The sequence below is a fragment of the Bos grunniens genome, chromosome 2 (assembly GCF_055505025.1).
Source record: "Bos grunniens cultivar Pamir isolate PY7600 chromosome 2, Bosgru_T2T1.0, whole genome shotgun sequence".
Taxonomy (NCBI): Eukaryota; Metazoa; Chordata; class Mammalia; order Artiodactyla; family Bovidae; genus Bos; species Bos grunniens.
Genome location: NC_141166.1, coordinates 106,216,336 through 106,243,142, shown reverse-complemented (window position 1 = coordinate 106,243,142; position 26,807 = coordinate 106,216,336). Strand labels below are relative to the sequence as shown.

General features: G+C 39.8%; 1 protein-coding gene and 1 non-coding gene across 6 annotated transcripts in view; both read right to left on the bottom strand.

Moving 5' to 3' along the window:
* The window catches only part of CSRNP3 (cysteine and serine rich nuclear protein 3), a 195,228-nt gene that overhangs the window by 27,194 nt on the left and 141,227 nt on the right, over window positions 1-26,807 (bottom strand). The gene's annotated exons all lie outside the window — the stretch shown is intronic.
* LOC147378458 (U6 spliceosomal RNA) lies at window positions 7,454-7,560 on the bottom strand. The gene has a single exon (XR_015154085.1). It is a non-coding gene; the product is annotated as a U6 spliceosomal RNA (small nuclear RNA).

The window sequence follows — 26,807 nt, the reverse complement described above, 5'->3', positions numbered from 1 at the left end:
ACTCTGAAGACTAATAACGTCCTTGTGTATTGTGTATTGAAACTTCTGAGTGGAAATAACTCAAGATGAAACCCTTTTGTTTAAATCGTTAGTTTTACAAAAACAAAACAAAAGAAGAAACCCTCTCACATAAGACTATGTGATAATAAATTTTCTATCAAGACATGTACAAATACTGCATACGCATTTAAGCAAAAAATTTAACAAGAAAACAGAAATAATATAAAAAGTTGACCCTTCAGGCTGGACGACCAAGGCTTTGTTTTGGATAATGAGCATGCGCGTCACGTCGTCATCTATTCAGTCTGTCAGCTGCGTCCACACAAGCAAGCCAGAGATCCGCGTGCAGGGAGGCAGCTCTCTCCCCAGTCTCTTGACAGCTACAGCCCAGGCCGCTCAGCACACTGCAAGCTGAATTTGACATTACAGAGCGTGGTTTAATAGTGTAATCATCTACTTGTAATTCTCTGCTTGAAAAAAAATAAAGTTTACTGCCCAGGATTTTGATATATATTTAGAAAGCTGCAAATAAAAATTGAGAACTTCGACCTTCCAGCTTTGATGTCATAAATAATTATGATGATTAACTCACAAAGAGTGGTCATTTCTCAGAACTAGCTCTTTTTTATTCATACATTTGAATTTATTAAAAATGCCCTCTGCACTTTCCCCCTAATTCTTGTGAGTTACCTAAAAAAATAGGGAGGGGGTCATTTTATTCTCATTAGAACAAAAGGAATAAATGCTGTATTTTGAAGTTATAAATTTGAAATAAAAAAACTGAAAGAAATGAATAAGGACCTACTGTATAGCACAGGGAATGCTACTCAGTATTCTGTAATAACCTATACGGGGAAAAAATCTGAAAAAGACTTGATATATGTTTATAACTGATTCACTTTGCTGTACACCTGTAACTAATACAACACTGTATCAACTATACTCCAATGTAGTTTTTTTAATTTTTTTCAATTTTTTTTTTAAAATTGAAAGAACAAAAATTTTAAAAAGAAATCATGTCCTCTCTTATCTTTAACCTTTATAGCTGATTTAGCACTAACCCTTTCACTGCTTACATTAGATTGATGCCCACTGAAAATGCAGTGTGACTTAGAAAGCCCTATCCATCAACATCAAATGCAATTAATACTGGGAATAGTGAACTGTTAAACTCAAACAAATTTAGACTAAACCATTGATTAAAATAGTACCATTAACTGAACGATCAACCAAGTTTCACTCTAATTTTCCTTTCTCATCAATTCATCCATCAAATTTATAGTACTAGGCATCATGAATCTTGGGATTCTAATTCTATATTTGATATGAAGTCTTCCTTCTGGTCTTTATATGATAAATAGTGTGTTTATATAACTATCACTTAAAGTTTATATATTAAAATCCTTTGGCAAGATATTTGAAAGACAATATAATATTAAAGTGTTTTGCTAAATTTAGACCCTGCATTCTGTTCAGTTCTGTCTCAAACAACTGAAAGTTCAGAAATTTTTTTCCCTGTTCTATATATTCAACTGGCCATCTGACTTTATTTCTAGTGAGAACAATTTCACAGAAACTGATCAATGTTATCACTACTTTTCTCTGTTAACAGTATGTATTTTCCTTTAGATAACATAATAATTTTCCAGAGAATCTAAGATTTCTACAGAGATATTAACATTTATATATGGAACATTGATTATTACTGAGGTCTTTGTCATCTCATTTTTAAAGAATGCCTCTTTATTGTAAGCATACCATATCACTAATGAACTGGAGAAAGTGTTATCCTATCCTCATACTTGGAAAATAATAACTTGTTAGATAATGTTAGATAATTCAAAATCTGAATTCTAAATTTGCTAATTTCCATTATACCAATTAAATTAAGGGGCACCTGCATTTTTCAGTCCCTCTGTTAGTATTTTCAGAATTATGTTTACCTCAGGAGTATTATCAGAAATATTACCTTTGTAAAAAACCTTAAGAATCACAGATGGAAAGCATTACATATGCAGACTACTATCGTGGTGATGCTGTTAAGCCAAACAAAAAGTGTGTTCCTTTTTTATCAGTGAGAAAATAAATACCACCTACTTCCCAGGCTGTTTCCTTAATCTCTCATACGTGCAATTAAACCCTAAAACTACATGCTTAAGAAATACATTTCACTGCTATTAAAGTAACAGCTATTTCCAAAATATATAAACTCTCATTTTATTAAAATCTCAACATGGATACCATCTTAGGACCATATCGTTTTTTCCTGGGAAAAAAAAGGTAGTCGTCACTAAACATAAATATTCGCAGCTCTGGCTGCAGTCCAAGTTGTAAGCACTTTCCTCTGCTGTCTCAGCAATTCTCCTGATGTCAAAGACACATTAAAATAAATGGGAACCATATGGCTCCGCAGCAGAATACCCGCGCTCTTACAACTGAGAGGGCAATGCAATTCATTACCACCATCTGAGAAATATTTGGGGGACATGGAATATCTCAATGCAAAATAAAGCTGCATGAGGCAGGCCATTTGATTAAAATGCTCACACAATGACAGAAGGAGATATTTGCTATTCTTTGGCTCCACGAACCTGTTTTGCTGCTTTTTACATTTTCTCAGTACCACCATGAGCCTCCACTGTTAGAAGGATTAAACAGCACTTCCCACCTGCTCAACGACTTCCCCACACTCTATCTCATCTGGCCCAACAATGTAGCCCCATCAAGCCTAATATATCATGATAATCCAGGTCAGAGCATCACTGAACAACAGTAACAACAAAATGAAACAAAATCCTCAAAAATAACAAGAGCAACTAAGATCAAGTCATTCTGGAGAGGACTGGGTCAAAGGTAATGCACTTGAACTTTGCTATAAATGAGGAAATCTGGAAGCACATTTCTTTTTTATATCCTTAACCTAAAAAGCCTTTACTGTACTAACCCCAAACAAAAATCGAAATCATTAAAAAAAACACAAAAGGAAGAAATTCATCAATGCTGTATTACTGGCTCCATATGTCAGACATTCTAAATTTAAAAAAGAGATCTAGGGCTGCAGAGTTGGGATTAAAACGGAGTCTGGGAAGGCAGCTGGGAGTGGGGCAGCTGGGGTTACTGTGGTACCTTCTGTCTCCTGGCTGTCAACGAAAGATTTGGAGGGTTGTAAACATCAAAAAGAAAGAAAGAAAAACAAAAGAAAAACTTCATGATTTTTCTACAAAAATAGTTGTTGGTTGATTGAGCATAGGCTTCAACTTCTCATAATCCTCTCATTGTCTGTTTTAACACTTTTAAAAGCTACAAATAAGGAAACTGCTTAAAGTATCATGTTTGGCATAAAATTACCACCCCATATCTACTATTAATAGAAAAATTAGTTGAGATTCGGCTCAAATGTCAACTTTAAGAAGCCTTTCATAGGATCCCTAATATGTGGTATGTGCCCTTTCTACACATTTCCAGAACACCCCTGACTTGGTATATAATATGAGTGTGTGTTTCTCCTCCACTGCCTGGTAAACACCCAGTGGGCAAGGAGTTCATGTTGCTCCCTGCAGAACCCTCAGGGTGCAGCACACACCCAGGCACTGAAGACTCACTTGATAAATGTTTGTGTAACCAAATGAGATGAATGAATAACTGAGCTATGAGGTAAACATGTAAACATATACATTTCCTGAATACACTTTCCTTAATTTTAAATGATAAGATGGCATTTGACAGTTCTCCCCTAAAGCCTCATGGTCAGTGTCTTCCTTCCTTCTTAGTTTCTAGTCACTTTATTTTTTGAAGGTATCTTTCAATAAAAAACATAATATACTGAAGGGAGGACACATTGCCTTCATGGCTTCAGGGTACACATAACTTTTGTATTACAAACCATTTGAAATATGCAATATTTTCCATTTCAATAGATCTGACATAAAAAAAAAAAAACCCAACAAAAACCCTAGCACCATAATAAACTTCTAAATAATCCATTAATAATAAGCTGGTAAACCCATCTCTAAAAAGCAAGTAACTAGTAGGGGAGTTACCTGAACATCATAAAACAGTTTTGAAAGAGAAATCCTGCTGATAAAACATCACTAATTGGTACTGACCTCTAGCAAAAACAAGGCTGACATTTGTGCCTTTAGCAGTTCACTAGTGATAGATCTACAAAACAATTCTGTCTCTTGGTATTTAAATTATTATCTTTGCCTTAGAGTCATGACTATCCTGTAAAAATAAAATCATATCACACAAGATTTATTAATTTCCTATGGAATTTTATGATATATAGCCATGTTCTAAGACATCTAATTTACCTCTTTTTTGTGGTTGGTAGAAATGAAAGTAAAAGCCATGGTTGTTGAGTTCCTGAGACAAACTGCAGAAGCAAGCAAGGAGAATTTTGAATTTTTATTGAAATACAAGAGCCAGGCAGAACTGATACAATATAGGCAACTATGTAATTTGAGAGAAGGCAGCTATTTATCTTGTCTGGGACAATTTTACCCTGCAACTAAAGAGTTGTCCTCTTAATATTTCACAGATGGGGGCAAAAACATGAGTTTCTGGGTCAGAAACAAACTATTTCATTATTCACAGTACAAGAAGTAGAAAGAGCATCTTGTTTCTGTTGGTACTCCTTGTTCACCAGATTCTACAGGGGCAAGGTGGAGGAGCCAAATAGATGCTGCCCACACAGTACGTTTGCATTATACCAAAAGCACAATGAGTTTGGGAATCCACTGTTTTTCTTAGCAAGCAGTAAACAAGCCTGTTGTTCATTGGGAAGGAGACATTACCTCATCCTTCAGGATGGTGGTGCTTTAGCTGCTAAGTCGTGTCCAACTCTTGCGACACCATGGACTATAGCCTACCAGGCTTCTCTGTCCATGGGATTTCTCAGGCAAGAATACTGGTGTGGGTTGCCATTTCCTACTCCAGAGAATCTTCCTGATCCAGAGATCAAACCCTAGTTGCTCCACTGAAGGCAGATTCTTTACCACTGAGCTACCAGGATCTCTTTGTAGCTCACAGATATCTCCCTTTGAAAACATCTTGCCAAAGGAGAGAATCAGCCCAAAGTTCTTGGGAATGTATCTGGCAGTTCCCAGGAGTGGACCCGGTTATGATTTGATATCACATCCAAATAGGAAAAGGAGTACGCCAAGGCTGTATATTGTCATCCTGCTTATTTAACTTCTATGCAGAGTACATCATGAGAAACGCTGGGCTGGAAGAAGCACAAGCTGGAATCAAGATTGCTGGGAGAAATATCAATAACTTCAGATATGCAGATGACACCACCCTTATGGCAGAAAGTGAAGAGGAACTAAAAAGCCTCTTGATGAAGGTGAAAGAAGAAAGTGAAAGAGTTGGCTTAAAGCTCAACATTCAGAAAAATAAGATCATGGTGTTCGGTCCCATCACTTCATGGCAAATAGATGGGAAACAGTGGAAACAGTGTCAGACTTTATTTTTGGGGGCTCCAAAATCACTGCAAATGGTGACTGCAGCCATGAAATTAAAAGACGCTTACTCCTTGGAAGAAAAGTTATGACCAACCTAGATAGCATATTGAAAAACAGAGACATTAGTTTGCCAACAAATGTCTGTCTAAGTCAAGGCTATGGTTTTTCCAGTGGTCATGTATGGATGTGAGAGTTGGACTGTGAAGAAAGCTGAGCGCCGAAGAATTGATGCTTTTGAACTGCGGTGTTGGAGAAGACTCTTGAGAGTCCCTTGGACTGCAAGGAGATCCAACTAGTCCATCCTAAAGGCGATAAGCCCTGGGATTACTTTGGAAGGAATGATGCTAAAGCAGAAACTCCAACACTTTGGCCACCTCGTGAGAAAAGTTGACTCTTTGGAAAAGACTCTGATGCTGGGAGGGATTGAGGGCAGGAGGAAAAGGGGACGACAGAGGATGAGATGGTTGGATTGGCATCACCAACTCGATGGACATGAGTTTGAGTGAACTCCGGGAGTTGGTGATGGACAGGGAGGCCTGGCGTGCTGCGATTCATGGGGTCGCAGAGTCAGACACGACTGAGCAACTGAACTGAACTATGGGGCAAATAGGGGGATAAAGGTGTCCATTGGAATCCATGGGAAATTGGTTCCAGGACCCCCATGGAACCAAAGTCCATACTCAAGTCCCTTAAGTAAAGTAGTATAATATTTGCATATAACCTATGTACATCCTCCTGTATACTTTAAATGAGCTCATTATTTCTTATAATACCTTGCTGTTCAGTTGCTAAGTCGTGTTTGACTCTGCGACCCCATGGACTGCAGCATGCCAAGCTTCCCTGTCCTTCACTCTCTCGGAAGTTGCTCAAACTCGTGCCCATTGAGTCAGTGATGCCATCCAACCATCTCATCCTATGTTGTCCCCTTCTCATCCTGCCCTCAATCTTTCCCAGCATCACAATGTAAATGCTATGTAGATTATTGCAAATATAATGTAAATATTATGTAAATAGTTGCCAGAGCACAGCAAATTCATGTTTCTCTTTTTAAACTTTCTGGAGTTTTTTTCTGAATATTTTGAGATCATTTGTTGGTTGAATCTGCAGATGCAGAATCCACGAATATGGGGGGTCAACTGTGTGCATCCACATATACTCTCAGGTACCTCAGGATGCATAGAAACAGTCCCCCTTCTTGGGTCTATGTTTCCCCTTTTCTATGCTACTCATATGACATATGGGTTGTTACAGGAAATATTTTTCCAAAGCTAAATGTGACTTTGGGCTATGAAGGACAAACAAAGGCATAAAAAGGTTTCTTTTCCTTCTACATTTTAGGATTTTCTATTCTTTGGGATGGAAGAGAAAAAAATAAGCAGAATGTGTATACTGAGTTTCATAAAAGTAGGATTCAACCCCGTCTATCTTCAAGAGCATCACTTCTCAATGATTTCTATGTTTCTTTTACATCTGGAGTGAACTCAACCTTGGATCCTTGGTTCTCAGCATTCTCCACTAACCAGTTCCCTGACCTCCTCTCATGTATATATGGTCTTCAATGTCTCTAAGTCTAAGGTTTTCTTTTTAGTTAAAAAAATGTGGCGTATATATTACTGGGGTATAGTTTCTTTACAATGTTGTGTTAGTTTCTGCTGTACAGCAAAGTGAATCAGTTATATATATACATATATCCACTCTTCTTTGGATTTCTTTCCTATTTAGGTCACCACAGAACAGTGAGTAGAGTTTCCTGTGCTAAACTGTAGGTTCTCATTAGTTATCTATTTTATATGTTGTTGTCTGTTACTAAGTCCTATCTGATTTTGTGATCCTACGAACTGTAGTACGCCAGGCTTCCCTGTCCTTCACTATCTCCCCGAGTTTGCTCAAACTCATGTCCACTGAATCAGTGATGTCATCCAACCATCTCTCTGACACCCCCTTCCCCTCTTGCCCTCATTTCATACATAGTAGTGTACATATGTCAAAAAAGTCTGGAACACTTCACAAATTTGCATGTCATCCTCGAGCAGGGACCAGGCTAATCTTCTCTGGATTATTCCAATTTTAGTATAAGTGATGCTGAAGCCAGCACTCTAAATTCAAGTTTTAAGTGACTTTCACCAGCAAAGCATTTATCTCCAGCCCTTGCCAGGGACCAATTCGCTCACCAAAGGGAATTGGTGCTGGGAGATGGCATAAGGAAAAACGTGAGAAGCAGAATCAATTTGAGGTCGACCCTGCCTTGACCCCCCAGACTTCTGGTCTTTGATCAAGGATTCAGTAGGGATAACACAGGATGTTTTTTGAGTACTTGAATAATCTTGAGAGAGTTAGGGGACTATTATTGTTCCCAGATGGTAATGGATATAATTACTTTCCTTCGACAGAAGAAGTTACCCTCTTTTCTACAGCAAGCCGTTGAAACTGAGAAAGACTAGAAAAGGCCATAGGTAGCTTTGAGCAAAGAACTCTTCGGGGAGGAGAGGTCTGGGTACAAGAATCCAGGGGCAGCTTAGGGGCATTAGGAAAAGATAAACCAAGACTTGGTGAATCATTGCTGTGATCCAGTTTAAAGTTTCATGCAATCTATTACTACAAACCACTGCTACACATTTTGACAATCTATACATAAAGTAAGGATATTTGTACATAGGCCAGTTTTAATGGTAGAGGTGTGTAATCACAAAGTTTGAAAACTTACTAGTACACAAGTGGTGAAGCTGTAAAACTAGTAATGATAATTGGGTAATTTTTAAATGCTGCTTCTATTGATGAAGTTTTATTTGTGTGTTGACCACGTGCCGAGGCCTTTCTAAGTGCTTCATAGGTATTAATTCTTTGAATCTTCATACCAATACAAACATTGTTGGAATAGGTAGACTGTTCAATTTTATAAATGAAACTGAGGTCCAGAGAGGTGAAGCGATTTACCAAAACCTCACAGCTGGTAGCAGAGCAGCCTGATGTGAATGCAGACAGCATCAGTCCAAGGCTCAAGCTGTTAATCTTAACAATCTCCTGCCCATTCTTAGTTCTGGAATGGGCTAAGACTCTTTTTTCTCCCTTCTTATGTTCCATGACGTAAGTATGTTTGTCAGATCAGACTTTAGTCAAGGATTGGCATCCATAAAAATAAAGAGGGCTTATGCCAAGGTATGGGCTTCCTTAGTGGCTCAGCTGGTAAAGAATCCCCCTGCAATGGGGGAGACCTGGGTTCGATCTGTGGGTTGAGAAGATCCCCTGGAGAAAGGAAAGGCTACCCATTCCAGTATTCTGACCTGGAGAATTCCATGGACTGTATAGTCCATGAGGTCACAAAGAGTTGGACAGGTCTGGGCGACTTTCACTTTCATGTTCCATGAAAATCAGCTTTCAGGACTCAGAAAAAAAAAAAAAAAAACCTGGAATTATAGCAATGAAAATCTAACTGCATTATTAAGAAAACAGGAAGAGAGAAAGCAAGATGCTTTTGTTTTAGAAGCAGTTAGAAGCAACATAGGTAGTAAACTGTTGTAAGCCTCTGCTGTTTTATTACCAGAATGCTAGTGGCCTGGAGCTATAAATCGTAATGACACAGGTTTTAAAGTCAGACACACCAGTAGGCTCATTGCCAACTCAGGTCAGTGACTTAACCCCTGCTTCTTTATCTCAAATTTCCTAGGGCTGTTGTGACAGAGTAGAGGTTATAAACATGAACTCCGAAGATAAAACACTTAGTTCAAATCCTGGGTCTGCCATTTGCTTGTGGTGTGACCTTGGACAAGTTACTTACTCCCTCTATGACTCATGTACTAATATAAAATAGTTTTAATAATAAAACCCACTGTATAGTGTTGTTAACAAGGGTTAAACAAATTAATATTTGTTAAGCATTAAATAAAGCTTGGTGCATAGTAAGTACTATGCAAGTGTTTGTTAAATAAAAATAAAGAAATCAATAAATCATATAATTTGAATTGACATAAATCATTTATATAGAGCAGTAGAGTATGTGAAATGGAGAGATCAATATGTGTTAACTATTCATTGGCAGGGACTAATCCCATATGACAAGTGTTTTACAATGAAAATGCTCTATTTTGTATTTTCAGCTCAGTTCAGTTGCCCAGTTGTATCCGACTCTTTCAGACCCCATGAATCGCAGCATGCCAGGCCTCCCTGTCCATCACCAACTCCCAGAGTTCACTCAAACTCATGTCCATTGAGTCGGTGATGCCATCCAACCATCTCATCCTCTGTCATCCCCTTCTCCTCCTGCCCCCAATCCCTCCCAGCATCAGGGTCTTTTCAAATGAGATGGCTCTTCGCATCAGGTGGCCAAAGTATTGGAGTTTCAGCTTCAACATCAGTCCTTCCAATGAACACCCAGGGCTGATCTCCTTTAGGATGGACTGGTTGGATCTCCTTGCAGTCCAAGGGACTCTCAAGAGTCTTCTCCAACACCACAGTTCAAAAGCATCAATTCTTCGGCACTCAGCTTTCTTTATAGTCCAACTCTCACATCCATACGTGACCACTGGAAAAACCATAGCCTTGACTAGACAGAACTTTGTTGGCAAAGTAATGTCTCTGCTTTTTAATATGCTGTCTAGGTTGGTCATAACTTTCCTTCCAAGGAGTAAGCGTTTTTTAATTTCATGGCTGCAATCACCATCTGCAATATTTTGGACTTTAAATACTTTTTTTTTCATTTTTGGTACATTTTTGTCATTGAGTATCTGACATATATATACACCCAACATAGCTGACATATATATTTTGGGAATTACACAAGGTCCTAGGGTTGTAGCTGAATAAGAGACAAAAGGTACCCCAAGTGAAGTTTAGTCTAAGGAAGATATTTTAATCTTGATTTTATGTAGGAGAAAATAGAGGCCCAGAGTGGTTCTCATCCAAGGTCACAAGCTGGTCGATGAGACGCATGTTCTACTCTGTCTGGCTTCATGCTGGTGCCCTTCGCATTTCCCTGTTCTACACTTTCTCCTCAGGTGTCAGCATACATCCTTCACTACTCTCAGTTTTGCTCCTTCTGTGTTGTGGGTACTGCAAATCCTCTCTATACCTCAAAATTATAGGATTTAAGCAACACTTTTCTTTTACCGTCAACAAGAATTGATTTACATTTACTTGTGTATTCATTTCTTTACCCACCCATATTTATCACCATTAACCTGGGGCCAGATCACTAAAATAATGAAGATATAGTGATTCCTCATTATTCATAGATTCTGGATTTGTGAATTCGCCTGGTGGCTCAGACGGTAAAGCATCTGTCTACAATGTGGGAGACCCAGGTTCGATCCCTGGGTTGGGAAGATCCCCTGGAGAAGGAAATGGCAATCCACTCCAGGACTATTGCCCGGAAAATCCCATGGACAGAGAAGCCTGGTAGGCTACAGTCCATGGGGTTGCAAAGAGTCGGACACGACAACGACTTCACTTTCACTTTCTTCTTGTTGAAACTTATTTGTAACCTCCAGTCAATACTTATGGTACTTTCATGATCATTCACAGACATGCCCTGCTAAGTCACTTCAGTCATGTGCAACCCCACAGACGGCAGCCCACCAGGCTCCCCCGTCCCTGGGATTCTCCAGGCAAGAACACTGGAGTGGGTTGCCATTTCCTTTTCCAATGCATGAAAGTGAAAAGTGAAAGTGAAGTCGCTCAGTCGTGTCTGACTCTTAGCGACCCCATGGACTGCAGCCCACCAGGCTCCTCCATCCATGGGATTTTCCAGGCAAGAGTACCAGAGTGGGGTGCCATTGGCTTCTCCGACAGACATGCCCAGAGCAGTGCAAACTCTGAGTAGCCTCACGTTCTCAGCTGAGGCTGAACAAGCTGACTGCTTGAATCTGTTTCAGCTCTCCTATTGTAAACCAGCATCCTTCACATGGTATGTTTAGTGTCACAGGATATGCACTTTAGGGCTTTTTGTTGGTCAGTTTGCTGTTTGAAAATGGCCCCAAACATAATGCTGAAATGTCCGGTGTCCCTAAGTGCAAGGCTGTGATGTCATGCTAGATAAGCTTTGTATGGGCATGAATCACTGTGCTGTTGACTATGAGTTTAATGTTAATCAATCAAGAATAAAAATTAGGTAAGCTTCCCTGGTAGCTCAGATGGTAAAGAATCTGCCTGCAATGCAGGAAACTTTGGTTCAGTCCCTGGGTTGAGAAGATTCCCCCAGAGAAAGGAATGGCAACCCATTCTAGTATTCTTGGCTGGGAAAGAAAAGCCTGGTGGGTTACAGTCCATGGAGCCGCAGAATCGGACACAACTGAGCAACTAACATTGCCACTACTACCTTGAAACAGAAACACACTAAACAAAGTATGCATTGACCGGTGGATGAAAACATGACCACAGGCTCCCAGAAACCTGACCCTATATTTCCCAGGAGCAGAGGTTCAGTATTTGCTAATTTATTGTTTGCTGCAACTTTATAGAATATACAACTACTAGGAACAATGAGAATTAGCCGTACTTTTTCTCTGTTCACAGGCCATTTTCCAACAACTGACGGCTGAGCAAAGTTAATAGAAAAGTGACAAAAAGTGGTATGTAAATGATTAAAATATATAAAAAGTGTTCAAACTCACTAATAATCAAATAAGTAAAAATCAAAACAATAACAAAATACAATTTTTCCCATTTAATTAGCAAATAATGAAAAATTAGAATAATCTTAAGTTGTGGCAATAGTACAAAGAGATGAGCATTTTTCTATACTACTGATTGGTATATAAATTATTACAACATTTTCAGAAGGCAAGTTCTCAATGTATATTCCAAGAACCTCAGAAAAGGTTCATCTTTTTTTTTTTTTTCAATAAAAATAATTCTGGATCTAGGAACTGACCTTAAGGATATAGTAATCAGAAGTTTTAAAACATATGTGTCCAAAATGTTCATTAAGTTATGTATAATAATGACAAACTGAAAACCACCTAAATAGTTGACACTGTAGAAATGGTTGCGTTAAAAACAGGCTTTGTCTATATGAAGGGATAGTTCTGTAGCCAATAAAATTAATAAGATTTTGCAGACATTTTAATAATACTGGAAAATGCCTGATACAATGTTCAGTATAAAAAATAGATTAGAAAACAAATGTTTACCAATATATAATAGCTATATAATAACACACAAAAGAAATACTGAGAAAATACATCACAATTGATCATCTTGGAGTGATAGTATTACAGTTTCACAAAATCCATTTCTTTACAGTTTTGAATTTTCCAACTTTTCTACAGTGAATGCCACAAAAAGCAGAAAACTTACAGACATAAATTCTCCGTTTTGTACTTCATAGTATCTCTTTTGAATGTAAGACAATAAAACTGTTTAATGCATTCATGAAGTGGCATTACTATAAATGAGTCATCTTATACTCTAGCATTTATGACCATATGTTTCACATTTTCAAAATTCCATTAAACATAACTACAAGTCCTTATACATAGATTCCATAGAGTATGTTTAAGACCTTAAACTACTTCAAAATAGTTATGAATGTGTCATTTCTTGTCTATCTCATCACAACCAGCTAAGTACTAATTCAGAGACAATGCGGATGAACCTAGAAATGTTAATAACTTCATCTCCATTAGCATGCCAGGTATACAATTGGTCTGTTCTTTCTTCACAGGACACCTTCACAATCACTGGACAGTCGTGTTTCTACCAATCTCTACCTAAAGATTCAGACAGGTTAAATCAGCCTCATTCTTGGTTCTGAAATCGAATTCCATTTCCTTGTCAGAACTGAAGTTTTCTTATCGAGAACCCTAGTCTCATTTAGTTTCCTCCTACTCAGAACTTGGTTTTACTCCTTCAATTCCAGCTACTTTATGAATAAGACTTGTTGAATCAACCAAGAATCAAAGCTCTATGACCTGCCTATTTCCTTGATCCCACACTATCTTCTGCCATACTTCTTTTCACCATATCAGCCATTTTAGCTAAAAGGAAATAAGTGGCCTAGATCAGAGCCATATGCCATGATACTATGAGTAGGATTGCTGGTTTTCTTACATAGGGGTCAACCCTACTGCCCAGTCCCTACTGCCCTCAATCCCAAGCCACTAGTCATAAACCAAATCTCTGTGTGCTCTGCTCCAGCATCGGTAAAAAGCAAAAGAATTTGTCGGTTATCAGTCAACTAATGCTTAATTCTCTAATTACTTAAAAAATAATACAAGAGTAGGAGAATTATCATGATGGAATTTTGGAATGGATGGGAAGAATATCCATAGAGTCTAAGTTTTGCTAGAATTCAAATATATGTGTAGTTATATATACAAATAACATAGAGGTATGTCTAAATAGTCATATATCCATTTATTTCAAGTATCTGGTTGATTGCTAATTTGGTTCTAGTGAAGCCAAGGTTGTACACAGTAACAGTAATTACCTCTGCTGTGTTGCACATCAATGCTATAAGTTATGAGAATTAAACGGGAGAGATGAACCTGAATAAGGCAAATACATCAGCGCTCCTGAAGCACCTCAAGGCATATGTCTATGATGGGAGTTAGAATAGTTTTCCTCATATAGTTAGAATAGCTTTCCTCATTTCAAATCTCTGAAAACAGATCATCCTCCTATGTTATTCACTCCTTCAAAGAGTTCCTCATAAATAAACACCTAATTTATGCACCCAATTATGCAGGCACACATTCATATTTATTTGTTCATTGAATAAACATATATTAAGCACCTATAACCCTGGCAATTTCTATGTGGCTTCCGCATAAATTGCCAATCTGCTGACATAATGAGTTTGCCACTGGCCCCAAGCTGATAAGATAAGGATGTTCATTTGACCCAATGGAAGACATTGTTTTTCTTAATGTTTGTAGGAACACTACTAAAACAGTGTCATGTATTTACACAGATGTAGGAACTTGTTAGAACAAGAACCAGGTTTCTTTACTCTTTAGTCTGCCACTCCCATGCTGTGTTTGAATGTTTGAGAGCAGAAGCTGGAGGGAGCTAAAGGGCTTTGCATAATGAAAGGATGTGCCTTGCAGCTCTCAGGGGAGCAATTCAGGAGGCAAACGAAGTGCAGAGGAAGAATAGAGCTAGGGAGAGAGGCGAGGTTGCACTTTTTATCATGCAACGATTACCTATGACTCTGAAACAGATTTTCAATTCTGCAGAATCGGGTCATTCTCACGTGCAATCCTGCTGCGCTTGCACTGGACTACGGCCACAGCTCCGAGATGACTTCTGCTATCTGACACAAAATCTAGACCAGTCCAGACTAGTTTCACCATTAGGTGAGATACCGTGTGCAGGCAGGATGATATTACCTCATATGTAAATAGTGTAACAAATAAGATTAGGGATTCAAAATAGCTATTTGTACTGCATGCACCAGCACTCTATGATGCCATGTTTCTACCTGCATACAAATCACGCACTTGCTCTTTCTTCCTTGCTGTCTTTCTTTCTGCTTCAACAAATGGCCAACCATTTTATTAAATGGCCAACCAACTTATTAAAGCAGACAATTATCCCAGACAGTAAACTCTCAGACATGCCTTGTGAATAAGGGTTACAGTTTCTGAAGACTTTGGAATTTAGTTTCCAATTAAAATTCTTTCTTTTCCAGGGAAAAAAGAGAGGCAGGGTTTTGTCAACCTGGATAAATCAAATTGCCCCGTGTGGTACTGGAATACATTTTTGATATATATATATGCGGAGAGAAAAAGAGTACGACTTTCTCCAAGTTCCGCCCACTCATCTCCACTGTGATCACAGTAAGTTTTTCAAACAGAAAGCTAGAGGATGAACCTCACTGGCGGCCGGAGGGCCCAGCCTCCTCGCACTGCTCTGGCAGCTCTCCCACTCATCAGACTCTCTGCTGCGGGGTTCTCAGTGTGGACAGTAATTCACAGAGGAGAGCAACTGGCTCCCTCTGCAGAGAACGCCCGGAAGGAACTCCAGGCGCCTTCTCCCCCAGCTGCAGGCTCTGCAGGGAAGGTTCTGCTCAGGACCGCACTGGCCAAGCCTACCAGTCTGCTGGGCCGGGAAGGCACCAGGCACCGCGAGCACGCTGGTGGACACCAAGATGAACAATCTGTCATTTCTTCCTAGACAAATTGACAATATAGCAAGGAACACAGAAGTACCTAAAATAGCAAGGCAACAGGCGCTAGAATGGCTTTCCTCTAGAGGTCGTGTTAGCTGTAGTTTTCCGACACAGCTGCTGCTGCTGCTGCTAAGTCGCTTCAGTCATGTCCGACTCTGTGCGACCCCATAGACGGCAGCCCACCAGGCTTCCCCATCCCTGGGATTCTCCAGGCAAGAACACTGGAGTGGGTTGCCATTTCCTTCTCCAATGCATGAAAGTGAAAAGTGAAAGTGTGTGCAATAATTATCGCCTAGCAGGTCAGTTTATCCATGTTGATGAGAGCAAGGAGCATGCTTCACGTCTTTATCTTTTCAGCCCCTAGCACAAGGCCTTGCACACTTCCTCGTGTAATCCAGGTCTCTGTTCACGTGCCTTTTGCTCAGAGAAGCCCATCCATCATTCTTCAATCCTTTACCTCCTTTGTTGTCAGAGTCCCTATCACTGCCTGATATTATACATTTGTCTGCTATCATTATGACCATCAGCATATAAACTGACAGGGCCTTATCAGTCTTTTCACCGCTGTATCTTCAGTGCTGGAACATTGCAGAATGGGTGTTCACTGCACATTTTATAAATAATATTTTACAACAAATAAATACTTGCAGAATGAATGGATTGCTTTAATATTATAAAATAAATAGGGAATGCTATGAAAACTCAATGGAGAAATTCATCTTGGCTACTGAAGGATCAGGAAAGGTTTTATGGAGCAGGGCCTTGGAAGTGTGGGTAAGATTTCAATGGTACTGAAAAGAACCCCAAGGTTGCCAGTGGCAGAACACATTTAGGGACCACAGAGTGGATGGTTGCAGATGAAGTTCTGTTTATACTATAGTTACTAGTTAAATTTAACAGATGTTTATTGAGCACCTGCTATATGCCAGGCACTATTTTTAGCACTCAGGAAATAAACACAGGAGTTAGACACAGTACAACACACAACAGACCAGCTTGGTTTTAAACTCAGATTTTGTGATTAGGAGACTGGATTTTTAGTCTGTTCTCGGCAGGGTGTCTCAGAAAGCTTGTAAACTAGGGGACTGAAGTTATTAGGTGGAAAACAAAGAAAGGCATTAGCATGTTGAATAAAGCAAGACTAAAGAAGCTCCAATTATCAGAAGAGATTTCTTTCTTCTTGTAATTAAAAAGTAAATATTTCCCAGGCTGGTTCATAAGACATTCTAGAAAAATAACAAGATCAAAATACAATGAATGCCAGAATCTGAGGTTTCATGATAGACCACTGCATTCTTCCTTAAAGATAGAAACCCAAAACCTGCTGACTCTGGGAGGTTAATGATCTGTATTCCAATGTAGTTACAGGTGATTTAAGTGACAGAAACAATAAAAGACAGTGCTGGTTGCCTTTCTTTTAACAATATTATTACATTTTCAGCCCTCTGGAGTGAGCATCCCTACGTTTTAATCACTTGAAATGGTATTATCAGGTAATGACAGAGATGAAGGCTTTCAGAGACAAGGAATCAGCTTAACCATTCAGTGAGCATCTGGTTCACTCGGGTGGTCCTTTTGCTATGTTTAAGGTGACAGGAATATTTGCATTAAGCATGACATGAAAGAATGGTCAAATATCACAGACTGTATTAAAAAAAGAGAAAGAAAATAAACATGTTCACATTTATACCACAGTGCTCAGTGTTTTTCAGGTTTTATCTCATTAACTCTTGGCACAGTCCTACAAATGAAATAAAGGGCTTCTACTCTGCAGATAGGAAATGGAAATTGACAGCTGCCTAAGTCGCTTTGTCCTTGTCGTTCAACTAGACTGGACAGTGCAAATTCTGATAAACACAGTAGCAAAATAAAAATGTAAGCGAATCATGAGGTATGCCACAACCATATTTATTGGGACTATCCCATGAGGAGACGTTCATTTAATCCAAGGTTTTGTTTTTTTTTTTTAATGAATCACAGTCAAGTATTCTACTGGAGAATTTCTTTAAACACAAATGGTTTCAATTTGTTGATTTCTAGATTTAGATTTGAAAAATGTAAATGTAAGACTCTCAAATCCCATTGCAGGGAGAGACTGTTGAAGAAAGAGAAAACAACATTTGGTTTTTCTTATTTCACTTTCTTTTTTCTTAATAGGATGTCAGGCTTGCGACATTGCTAAGAAAATACAAAGAACATTTTCTCACTAAATTCAGAATTAGTACCTAGGCAGTATTCTAAGCATTTATACAATGCTTAATGGTATTCTATTATTGCTCGTGTGAGGATGGTCATATTTCATTATTGTTTCTAGGTTTGACCACACTGCACAGAAATTGTGAAAATATTCCAAGCAATTCTCGAGTTGAAAGCTTTAAGTGCCAACAGTATTTGAACTCATCACTTTGAAATAGGTTCATGCATATTTTATTGCAGGGGTCAACAAACCTTTTTTCTGTAAAGGGCCAGATAATAACATTTTGGTTTTGCAGGCCATTCTGTCTCCTGCAGCTATTCCACTCTGCCATTACAGTGCAAAGGTAGCCACAGACAATGTGTAATATGTAAATGGACAAGGATGGTTGTGCTCCAGTCAAACTCGACTTACTAAAGCGGGTGCAGGAGAGGCTAGGCTTGCAACGACTGTAGTTTGCTGAACTCTGAATTATAAAATAGATTACTGCTATAAAATATCATTTAAGCAGAAGACATATTCTGATTGCCTGATTACTAGTTTGTGCAACTAATCTGTTTTCACTGCTGCCTCTTTTATTGGGTTGAGGTCTTTCAGAGCATGGAGTGCATCTGGCTTTCCCTTAATATCCCTGGTATATTAAGGGCAGGACAACTGGGTGGTTGCCAAGGGTTCCTTTTAGGGCATCCATAACGGGGTATTAGAATATCACAGGAATAAATAAAATATATGTGCCAGTAAAGCTGGATTTCTAGAGACTGGCAACTTGTAAATTGGTCTCATTCCCACTAAAGTATATAAAAAAGCCTTCACTGTCACCACTTATCTTTGTTGAGGATACGCATGGCACACACCCCAGGCTGCTTCTTGCAAAGAAAGGAACAGCCATTTCCCTGCACACACAGTGCCCACCCCCACCCAGCTACTAAGTCAGTTGCCTGAAGTAGTAGTCATTGGGAGCTGAAATACTGGAAGTGCCTGATATATGGCATAACTACTGTTTACCAGGAACATGTGATTTATTTTATCATTTAAATTAAAAACCGTCTTCTATGCCTCCTCAGAAGTGATCTGGTTCAGAAAATTGCAATAGCGAGGCAATTACATTTAAGTTGTAAAGCTATATAATGTGTAGTGCAGGTAATAAATCTCTCATTTTAAACATAATGAAAAAGGTATACAAATAATTGAAAACCCTGGCCCTAGTAAGAGGATGTGGAACAAACAATTCATCTCCCCAGGGCATCCACATGTTCCTGTGTGTCCCCGGGTAGGCTTTCAACAAATGTTTGTTGAATGAATGAGGGCAATAGGCCTTTGCTCCACCAGTTTTGAGGGACTGAAGGGCTGACATGGAACATGTTGAATATTAGCAATTTTATGATAAGAGATATAAAAGAATTTCTGATAACATTCCCACTGGAGGATAGCTGTGCAAGGTCAATGTCTCTTAAAATGGTGCTGAAATTCACCATGAGGGAGAGATATCCATGTCCAGGGTAAATATGAAGTTCTACCTTGTTTTTCATCTGGTATCTGGGAGGAAAAGAGATGCTGTGGAAGAGCAGTTTTGGGGAGGATCCTGGAGACCCAGGCTGGAGAAATTATTGGCGTCCAACTGAAGGGACAAAGCTCCATGACAGGTTCTCATGAGTGCCCAAAATGTGTCCACCACTTGCTACAGCTAGTGCCCTAGGGAGGATGTATGCTAACGGGAGAAAATACGGTGGATTTCAAAGTGATTAAGGAAAAGGCATTACAAATGGGCAAACCAAGAAAGGCAACAAAGCAGGGTGAATAACACTGGAGGAAAGGGAATCAGATTTAGCAGTAGAAGAAATAAAAATTGCAATGCTAAATGCCGTTTTAGAAGAAAGAGAAAAGACCAATCCAAAATATGTATGCATGATTAAGATTAATACATTGTTCACCAAAAACACTAGAATTTAATTTTTCAGGCAGAAAAGGAGACAAAAAGGAGCTTTAAAATGTCTTTAAAAATCAAAGAACAAGCACCTCGGATGGTGCACCCCAGGTCTTATTTTAGTCTATATACAGATACGAAGATTAAGGTTTTGTACAGTCTGTTGAGATTCTTTGAAAGAAAGCTTGTTTTAAACAATCAAACCCACCTGACCACAAAAGAAAAAGCTGCAACCTTTCTTTTAAGTGGTTGAGAACTGAACCACAGGAAATCAGCTTAGACTCCTCTAGATCTGAGAGAAGAGTCTGCTGAATACAGCAGGCAGGGCGTCCAGGATTAAAAGACGGAATCAATGAATAGTAGAGTGCAAAATGAAGATAAATAAAGATGAAAACTTTTAAATGGAATAAAGAGAGGGTGATCAAATAGGACTAATGCTCAGCTGATGCTTCACATTTTCATGAACCCAGTAATTTGACGGTTCTGGAATTTCATGTTTACTAATTTGGTTTCTGAATGAAACATAACTAGAGATAGCTTCACTTCTCACTTGGAGACTATATCACGGTATCTGGAGGAAGATTACACTCTGCCTCCGACTCTGCCCTCTCTCCTGACTTGCTGCTGCTGCTGCTAAGTCGCTTCAGTCGTGTCCGACTCTGTGCGACCCCATAGACTGCAGCCCACCAGGCTCCCCCGTCCCTGGGATTCTCCAGGCAAGAACACTGCAGTGGGTTGCCATTTCCTTCTCCAATCTCCTGACTTGACAGGTACCCAAATGACCTTATGATGCTTCAGCTATTTCACAGAGATAGATGGATCACATGCACCCTCCTGAATTCAAAGCATGTGGGAAAAAAATCATGGGCGCTTTTCCTATGTGAAAGAGGTGCATGAACTGGGGAATGAGAAAGCGCAGCTACGCCAAGTGAAGTGAATGTGGGAGAGTTCCAGGGTCATGGGATCCGCTGTTGTTGCACATTATTTAATGAGTCAGGAGGAGGCAAATGGTGAGCATACACAGTGGTCCTCTATCTATCCATGGGACCCGAAGCAGAAAGGAGGGAGGAACATCAGGAGAACAACTTGGCGAGAGCCTGAAGAAGCAGATCATCCCTCTGAGCAGGGTCATATGTGATCCATGAATATTTTCTCAAACTTAATGTGTATCACACTCTAATATGTATCCATACATCGAACAGGCTGAAGCTAAAAATGACCCATTCTCTTCTTCAAGAATTCCACAGTGGCTCCAAGAGAGGGCACCAAAAGCATGGTTTGCATGTGGTGTGATCAAGTACAATGTTAAGGGAGAAGAGGGCTTTCAAAATGGAGAGACTGTCAGTGCGTCCTTTTAGACGAGGGGGAAAGGCTATTTCTAGCAGATTGCCACAAATAGTTTCTCAGTAAAAGTGGGCTATGCCTACTTCAAGGGTCCAGAATGAAAGAGAACTCAGGGAAGCTACCTGTGGCTACCATAGCACAGCAAGAGCAGCTAGTGCGAAAGGCCTTGCAGGCAGGGTGGCAGAGGATTTCAGGCGATGGAAAGCTCAGCTTGGAAGACACAGAAATCAAGAAAATGAAAAGGAAATGATTGCACCTGCTGAAGAGAGGAGATGGGTGGGCTTGTATCAGAGGAAGAGGTCTTCTCAGGCTCTGAGGAGAAGAATATTGAAGGGCAACATCCAGCCCAGTTAAATGGGTTCCACAATGTCTCAACACTGTCAAGTCCTGGGTGACAAGAAGAATCTTTAAGAGAATATCTGAGAAAACCAGGTAGTAGTAAAAGAGAAAAGTGTCACAGGAGCTGAGGGGTATTCAAAGGAAGCCATGAAGAACCTCTTCTCCAAAGTGCATGAAAGCATAAAGCCAGAATAAGCAACATGTATCACATCAGAAACAAGGAGGCCAGAGACGCCGTCTATACAATGGCAAAGGGAGTGCTGCTGGAGAAAGAAAGGAAGAAGCTGTTCATTGTGCTCCTGGGGAAGTGGGATGGGACTGGGGGTATGGGAAGCTAGAGGCAGGAGTAGGGATTTTCTATGGTTTGAGGATAAACATAAGTAACATTATCTTTGTATTAAAAAGCTTGGCAGAATAAAGAGTTTCCACACTGGGAGAGATTGGTCCACCCTGGGGTGAAGCTACTTGGCCATTGGGTACAAAGAGGAGACAGCGAGGGCAGTAAAAGGTGTTGGCAGCAGGCACAAAGAAACTGTGCATCTTGGCAGTGAAGTAAAACAGGAAGTTTTAAGATGTGTGCAGCTCTCGCCGATGCTTTACACAAGGAACTATCGAGTGTTAGCAACACACGAAAACTTTGAAGAAGAAAACACAATATTTATGCACCAGAAATACACCAGTCTGTATGCACTGTCAGGATTAATTTAATAGTTACAAGCTTTTTTGTTAGTTACTACTAAATCTTGCTTTTGGCCCTTTCCACTCTCCTGCCTAGAATATTCTTATCCCAGAATAACCACATTGCTCCCTCTGTGTATTGCTCCTTATTTATTACGGGTCTCCGCTTAAGTTTTACATTCTTGGAACAGTCTTGTCTTCCCCTCTTTTCTTTCACGCTCTCCTTTCCCCTATTTTATTTTTCTTTAAAGTGCTTACAAGATATGTATATTCATTATCTGCTTTCCCACTAACATGTTAGTTCCTTGAGAGCAGGGTAACATCTACCTACCCGAGGCTGTGCCCTCAGAACCTAGAACTGTGGTCAGCATATAAAAAGTACTCCACAGGGACTTCCCCCATGGTCCAGTGGTTAGAATTTTGCCTTCCAGCGCAAGGAGTGCTGGTTCAATTCCTGGTTGGGGAGCTAAGATCTCACATGTTTCATGGACAATAAGCCAATGATTAAAAAAAAAAAAAAAGCAACATTGTAACAAATTCAATAAAGACTTCAAAAAATGGTCCACATCAAAAAATTCTTTTAAAAAAACGTGTTCCATAATATTTTTTTGAATGAAAGAACTGATCATTGGCCCCATATTACAAGTGAGAAAATGAACTCAGAAGTTTAGTAACTTGGCTAGGACACAAACAAATGATGGAGTCAGGATTTGAAATTGAATCCTTTGGACTGTCATGTTGTTTCAATTCCTCTGTGTGACCTCTTTAAAAGCAGAGCATGTACGTCTGAAGGGCAGTGTGACACAGTGTCGGCTTCCCAGCCAGACTGGGATTTCAATCCTGGCTCAGCCACTATTTAGCTTCCCACCTTCTTCAGGCTTTGTAACCTCTCTTGCCTGTTTCCTCTTTGTACAACGAGAATATCTACCTCGCTGGGATGTGGAGATTAACACGTATAACGTCTGGCACCTAAGCAATTCCTAGTGAATGGTAGGTGAGACTACTGGAGTGGACAGAATAAATAAAAGAATGAGGTGTTAGGAAGGAGGAGGAAATAGGAAAAGGCTGGGAAGGAAAGGTGAGAACTTCAGTGTGTTTGGCTTTTCTTGAGAGCTGTGGGATGGAAAGAAGCCTTCTTGGTTAAGAAGCAGAAACCAGGCAGCTTTTGTAAAGCTTTGTAAAGGAAATTTATGAGGCCCCAGTTTAGCAATGGAGGAGAGCAGCTGGCCAGCAATAGACTCTGTAGATACCACGGTACTTCAGAACGGTGAACCTTCATAAAGTTGCAGTGATACAGGATGAATAAGTTTAGACAGCTAATGTACAGCATGAAGACTCTACTTAATACTGTACTGTAGACCAGAACTTTGTTAAGAGAGGAGATTTTAGGTGCTCCAACCACACACACACACACACAAATGGTAACTATACGGGGAGATGGATACATTAACTAGCCTCACTAGAGTGATCATTTCACTGTATATGTATATAATAAGACATCATGTTGTATACCTTCCATATATACAATTTTTATTTAAAAAATTACAAAAAAGAAAGGGTATCTTGACCCTTTATGGTAAAAATGAAGAAAATCAAGGTGAAATTTTAAAAATATATCCTACATTGAGTGTATACTTTAAAATGTTGATTTTATGTGAATTTCAGCTCAATGGGAAAAAAATACAAGACGGAAAAAAAAAAAAACAGGTGAACCCACAGAACATTTGTTGTAATTTAAATCCCTGAAAGTGAGGAAATTGTGAGCTTACATCAAAGGGGGAAAAAGGCTGCCTTTGGAGGCCGTTTTAGGAAGAAGAAAGGGCTGGCTTGACAGAAGCCCTCTGTGTGATTCTGCAGCGCAGGCAAGGAGGCTTTGTTCATGCCCTCAGGAGGTCTCACGGAACCAGGCTGGGGCGTAGATACGCAGAATCCCAACACAGTTCTGTGTTTTGATAAACCCTTTAGCTTCTGAATATATCGGGAAAAGTCTAAGGTAAATAAAATATTTAATAAAATGTCCTTATTAAAAAGACCAAATTATGTAAAACAAGGGCTATTTTCCTTCTGCTCTTTCCCCCTAAATTCCAGGATGACTTTTCTGAATTATCTTTAGGGCCCAACCCAGGATGAAAGAAGAAACAAAGCAACTGACTGGAGTAACAGTGCAGGCAGCTAGGACTCTTGTTATTGTTTGCAGGGACTGGGGGTGGGGTGGGGTGGTTGGCAAGAGAAAGCTCCAGGGAGGAACGGGAAAATGAGGCTGGTAGACTTCCTGTGGAGTCCAGGAAAATGCTAGACAAGGAGAACATAACTTTTGCAGAGAGGAGACAGTTAGGGTCATTTCACTTGAGACTGCTCTAAAATTGAAAGGAAAGTGAAAGTGAAGTCGCTCAGTTGTGTCCGACTCTTTGTGACCCCATGGACTGTAGCCTATCAGGCTCCTCCGTCCATGGGGTTTTCCAGGCAAGAGTGCTGGAGTGGATTGCCATTTCCTTCTCCAGGGAATCTTCCCGACTCGGGAATCAAACCCAGGTCTCCCTCATTGCAGGCAGACGCTTTACCGTCTGAGCCAACAGGGAAGCCCAAAATAGAAAGGAAGGGTGTTAGAAAAAGTGATGGTAAGAGGCAAAAAGCCGAGGCAACAGCCACCTATAAGAGGAGTCTGAGGTTCAAAAGTGGGAACTGGAAGAGCGGGAGAGAGATTAATGACATCACACCATGATATCTGATAACTGAAGACTCTGCTGGGCAAGGACATCAAAGAACCAATAAACTAACTGTCATACAAAAGGCCTGGGTAAGACTCTTCAGAAAGGTGAGGAACAAGTGGATTTAAAGGCAGGAGGTCTGGGTTGGAGGAGGAGAAAATGGGATATTACAGGTTAATAGCATAGAGACTGGTAGTTCTTTTACCAATATTTTGACTATTTCTCTGCTAATGTCATTTCAAGCTAGTCACCCAGCCTCCCTGACAGTGAAATGGGGTGATGAAGTGTCTAGGTTCTAACCAGTGGGGATGTGTAAAAATCATATGGGCAATTTCTAGATCTTGTGTTTAAAAGAGGTGTCTTTTTCCTTATCATTCTTTTCTTATCCCCTACCCACGAGTGAGAATGGAACATGCTGGCAGGAGACGAGTCAACCTACAAATTGTATGTGAAATATCAAAGGTCAACAGGATAGAAGTAGCCTGAGTTCCCTCAACCAGGGAGCCGCCAAATGGGCTGCTGCTGCTGCTGCTAAGTCGCTTCAGTCGTGTCCGACTCTGTGCGACCCCATAGACGGCAGCCCACCAAGCCCTGCCGTCCCTGGGATTCTCCAGGCGAGAACACTGGAGTAGGTTGCCATTTCCTCCTCCAATGCATGAAAGTGAAAAATGATAGTGAAGTTGCTCAGTCGTGTCCGACTCTTAGCAACCCCATGGACTACAGCCTACCAGGCTCCTCCGTCCATGGGATTTTCCAGGCAGTGGGCTGCTTAGGCTTAGACCTTTATGTTTAGGGTGAAACAAACTTTTATTTTCTTTAAGCTACATAATATCCTTAACCATAAGCTACATTCTATAGTGTAGCTAAAGTGGCTATTATTCTGTTACATCAGCCAAACTAATACATAGATACTAGAGAGAAGGCTTAAATATAAGCCTCTCTTTAACATACTATTTTTAAAATACATATTTGACTCTTACAAAAATATGCAGACCCAGAACTAACCCATCAAAAGGTCTATAAAGCCAGATGTCAATTAAGGAGACTTAGCTGGATAATGATGTGGTGGAAAAATACATGTACGAAAGAAGAAAATGGGCTATTAGAATTAAAAATATTTATTTGCAAGGGAGAACCTTTTGAATTCAATTTGAGACACAGTCTCTTTTCTCACTGCCACAGTAACTTCTGAAATTATTGTTCAAAGTGGAAAATATGGCAGAACAAGTAAGATGCCTATTACAAAAGAAACATTTAAAAATAGAATAGAAAGACCAGAGCAAAGAGGGAACTTCTACCTGTCTTTCAAGATCCTTAGGAGTAGTGGAGGTGATGGAATTCCAGTTGAGCTATTTCAAATACTAAAAGATGATGCCGTTAAAGTGCTACATTCAACATGCCAGCAAATTTGGAAAACTCAGCAGTGGCCACAAGACTGGAAAAAGGTCAGTTTTCATTCCAATCCCAAAGAAAGGCAATGCCAAACAATGCTCAAGCTGCACAATTGCACTCATCTCACACACTAGTAAGGTAATGCTCAAAATTCTCTAGGCCAGGCTTCAACAGTATGTGAACTGAGAACTTCCAGATGTTCAAGCTGGATTTAGATAAGGCAGAAGAACCAGAGATCAAAGCTGCCAACATCTGTTGGATCATCAAAAAAGCAAAAGAGTTCCAGAAAAACATCTACTTCTGCATTATTGACTATGCCAAAGCCTTTGACTATGTGGATCACAATAAACTGTGGGAAATTCTTAAAGAGATGGGGATACCAGACCACCTGACTTGCCTCTTGAGAGATCTCTATGCAGGTCAAGAAGCAACAGTTAGAACTGGAAATGGAACAATAGACTGGTTCCAAATTGGGAAAGGAGTATGTCAAGGCTGTCTATTGTCAACCTGCTTATTTAACTTATATTCAGAGTACTTCATGAGAAACGCTGGGCTGGATGAAGCACAATCTGGAATCAAGGTTGCCAGGAGAAATATTAATAATCTTAGCTATGCAGATGACACCATCCTTATGGCAGAAAGTGAAGAGGAACTAAAA